General features: G+C 19.2%; 1 protein-coding gene across 5 annotated transcripts in view; it reads right to left on the bottom strand.

Moving 5' to 3' along the window:
- The window catches only part of LOC144326124 (NADPH-dependent diflavin oxidoreductase 1-like), a 32592-nt gene that overhangs the window by 20274 nt on the left and 7318 nt on the right, over positions 1–5000 (bottom strand). The window lies entirely within an intron of this gene.

The raw sequence follows: 5000 nt of genomic DNA, 5'->3' as shown, positions 1-5000 counted from the left end.
TCATACCTTAAATGTTAATGAATAATATTTAATAAATTAAATTTTAACGCATCAGGCAGCACTATTTTCTTTATCTTCTAATGGGAATAAGCCAAATTAAATAAATTAGGTCTGTATAATATTTCATACCTTAAATGTTAATGAATGATATTTAATAAATTAAATGTTAATACATCAGGCAGCACTATTTTCTTTATCTTCCAATGGAAATAAGCCAAATTAAATAAATTAGGTCTGTATAATATTTAATACCTTAAATGTTAATGAATAATATTTAATAAATTAAATGTTAATGAATAATATTTAATAAATTAAATTTTAACGCATCAGGCAGCACTATTTTCTTTATCTTCCAATGGGAATAAGCCAAATTAAATAAATTAGGTCTGTATAATATTTCATACCTTAAATGTTAATAAATAATATTTAATAAATTAAATGTTAATGAATAATATTTAATAAATTAAATTTTAACGCATCAGGCAGCACTATTTTCTTTATCTTCCAATGGGAATAAGCCAAATTAAATACATTAGGTCTGTATAATATTTCATACCTTAAATGTTAATAAATAATATTTAATAAATTAAATGTTAATGAATAATATTTAATAAATTAAATGTTAATGAATAATATTTAATAAATTAAATTTTAACACATCAGGCAGCACTATTTTCTTTATCTTCCAATGGGAATAAGCCAAATTAAATAAATTAGGTCTGTGTAATATTTCATACCTTAAATGTTAATAAATAATATTTAATAAATTAAATGTTAATGAATAATATTTAATAAATTAAATTTTAACACATCAGGCAGCACTATTTTCTTTATCTTCTAATGGGAATAAGCCAAATTAAATAAATTAGGTCTGTATAATATTTCATACCTTAAATGTTAATGAATAATATTTAATAAATTAAATTTTAACGCATCAGGCAGCACTATTTTCTTTATCTTCCAATGGGAATAAGCCAAATTAAATAAATTAGGTCTGTATAATATTTCATACCTTAAATGTTAATAAATAATATTTAATAAATTAAATGTTAATGAATAATATTTAATAAATTAAATTTTAACACATCAGGCAGCACTATTTTCTTTATCTTCTAATGGGAATAAGCCAAATTAAATAAATTAGGTCTGTATAATATTTCATACCTTAAATGTTAATGAATGATATTTAATAAATTAAATTTTAACGCATCAGGCAGCACTATTTTCTTTATCTTCCAATGGGAATAAGCCAAATTAAATAAATTAGGTCTGTATAATATTTCATACCTTAAATGTTAATAAATAATATTTAATAAATTAAATGTTAATGAATAATATTTAATAAATTAAATTTTAACACATCAGGCAGCACTATTTTCTTTATCTTCTAATGGGAATAAGCCAAATTAAATAAATTAGGTCTGTATAATATTTCATACCTTAAATGTTAATGAATGATATTTAATAAATTAAATTTTAACACATCAGGCAGCACTATTTTCTTTATCTTCCAATGGGAATAAGCCAAATTAAATAAATTAGGTCTGTATAATATTTAATACCTTAAATGTTAATGAATAATATTTAATAAATTAAATGTTAATGAATAATATTTAATAAATTAAATTTTAACACATCAGGCAGCACTATTTTCTTTATCTTCCAATGGAAATAAGCCAAATTAAATAAATTAGGTCTGTATAATATTTAATACCTTAAATGTTAATGAATAATATTTAATAAATTAAATGTTAATGAATAATATTTAATAAATTAAATTTTAACGCATCAGGCAGCACTATTTTCTTTATCTTCCAATGGGAATAAGCCAAATTAAATAAATTAGGTCTGTATAATATTTCATACCTTAAATGTTAATGAATGATATTTAATAAATTAAATGTTAATACATCAGGCAGCACTATTTTCTTTATCTTCCAATGGGAATAAGCCAAATTAAATAAATTAGGTCTGTATAATATTTCATACCTTAAATGTTAATGAATAATATTTAATAAATTAAATGTTAATGAATAATATTTAATAAATTAAATTTTAATGCATCAGGCAGCACTATTTTCTTTATCTTCCAATGGGAATAAGCCAAATTAAATAAATTAGGTCTGTATAATATTTCATACCTTAAATGTTAATGAATGATATTTAATAAATTAAATTTTAATACATCAGGCAGCACTATTTTCTTTATCTTCTAATGGGAATAAGCCAAATTAAATAAATTAGGTCTGTATAATATTTCATACCTTAAATGTTAATAAATAATATTTAATAAATTAAATGTTAATGAATAATATTTAATAAATTAAATTTTAACACATCAGGCAGCACTATTTTCTTTATCTTCTAATGGGAATAAGCCAAATTAAATAAATTAGGTCTGTATAATATTTCATACCTTAAATGTTAATGAATAATATTTAATAAATTAAATGTTAATGAATAATATTTAATAAATTAAATTTTAACGCATCAGGCAGCACTATTTTCTTTATCTTCTAATGGGAATAAGCCAAATTAAATAAATTAGGTCTGTATAATATTTAATACCTTAAATGTTAATGAATAATATTTAATAAATTAAATGTTAATGAATAATATTTAATAAATTAAATTTTAACACATCAGGCAGCACTATTTTCTTTATCTTCCAATGGGAATAAGCCAAATTAAATAAATTAGGTCTGTATAATATTTCATACCTTAAATGTTAATGAATAATATTTAATAAATTAAATGTTAATGAATAATATTTAATAAATTAAATTTTAACGCATCAGGCAGCACTATTTTCTTTATCTTCCAATGGGAATAAGCCAAATTAAATAAATTAGGTCTGTATAATATTTCATACCTTAAATGTTAATAAATAATATTTAATAAATTAAATGTTAATGAATAATATTTAATAAATTAAATTTTAACGCATCAGGCAGCACTATTTTCTTTATCTTCCAATGGGAATAAGCCAAATTAAATAAATTAGGTCTGTATAATATTTCATACCTTAAATGTTAATAAATAATATTTAATAAATTAAATGTTAATGAATAATATTTAATAAATTAAATTTTAACGCATCAGGCAGCACTATTTTCTTTATCTTCTAATGGGAATAAGCCAAATTAAATAAATTAGGTCTGTATAATATTTCATACCTTAAATGTTAATGAATAATATTTAATAAATTAAATGTTAATGAATAATATTTAATAAATTAAATTTTAACACATCAGGCAGCACTATTTTCTTTATCTTCCAATGGGAATAAGCCAAATTAAATAAATTAGGTCTGTATAATATTTCATACCTTAAATGTTAATGAATAATATTTAATAAATTAAATGTTAATGAATAATATTTAATAAATTAAATTTTAACGCATCAGGCAGCACTATTTTCTTTATCTTCCAATGGAAATAAGCCAAATTAAATAAATTAGGTCTGTATAATATTTAATACCTTAAATGTTAATGAATAATATTTAATAAATTAAATGTTAATGAATAATATTTAATAAATTAAATTTTAACACATCAGGCAGCACTATTTTCTTTATCTTCCAATGGAAATAAGCCAAATTAAATAAATTAGGTCTGTATAATATTTAATACCTTAAATGTTAATGAATAATATTTAATAAATTAAATGTTAATGAATAATATTTAATAAATTAAATTTTAACACATCAGGCAGCACTATTTTCTTTATCTTCTAATGGGAATAAGCCAAATTAAATAAATTAGGTCTGTATAATATTTCATACCTTAAATGTTAATGAATGATATTTAATAAATTAAATGTTAATACATCAGGCAGCACTATTTTCTTTATCTTCTAATGGGAATAAGCCAAATTAAATAAATTAGGTCTGTATAATATTTAATACATTAAATGTTAATAAATAATATTTAATAAATTAAACTTTAATAAATAATATTTAATAAATTAAACTTTAATAAATCAGGCATCAATATTTTCTCTATTTCCGAATGGAAAGAAGGCAAACTTAATAAATCAAATCTTAATGAATAGTATTAAAATAATATTTAATACATTAGATATTTATTTATTATTTTGTTTTCTCTAATTCCTAATGGAAAGAAGGCAAACGTAATAAATCAAATCTTAATGAATAGTATTAAAATAATATTTAATGCATTAAATAGTTATTTATTATTTTATTTTCTCTATTTCCGAATGGAAAGAAGGCAAACGTAATAAATCAAATCTTAATGAATAGTATTAAAATAATATTTAATGCATTAAATAGTTATTTATTATTTTGTTTTCTCTGATTCCTAATGGAAAGAAGGCAAACTTAATAAATCAAATCTTAGTGAATAGTATGAAAATAATATTTAATGCATTAAATAGTTATTTATTATTTTGTTTTCTCTAAGTCCTAATGGAAAGAAGGCGAACCTAATAAATCAAGTGTTAATGAATAGTATGAACATAAGATGGAATACATTTAATATATTAAATAATATATTAAATAATAATATTAAATAATATGGAATACATTTATTTTTTTATCTGAGAGCCAAACTCAATCAATTAAATTTGAATGCATCACATTTCATCCACTGATTTAATGCACTGATTAATACATTCAATTAATTCTTCATTAATGGACAACTGAATACCTTCCATTCCAATATGTTGGAATACATTATATAAATTAAATTTATAGAATAAATTCTATAAATTATATAAATTAAATTTATAGAATACATTATATAAATTATATAAATTAAATTTATAGAATAAATTATATAAATTATATAAATTAAATTTATAGAATAAATTATATAAATTAAATTTATAGAATAAATTATAAATTGTAATTTATATAATAAATTGTATAAATTATATAAATTAAATTTATAGAATAAATTATATAGATTTATATAATATATTATATAAATTAAATTTATAGAATAAATTATATAAATTAAATTTATAGAATAAATTATATA

Source organism: Podarcis muralis, chromosome Z (assembly GCF_964188315.1).
Source record: "Podarcis muralis chromosome Z, rPodMur119.hap1.1, whole genome shotgun sequence".
Lineage (NCBI taxonomy): Eukaryota > Metazoa > Chordata > Lepidosauria > Squamata > Lacertidae > Podarcis > Podarcis muralis.
This window is presented reverse-complemented; position numbering and strand designations above follow the sequence as displayed.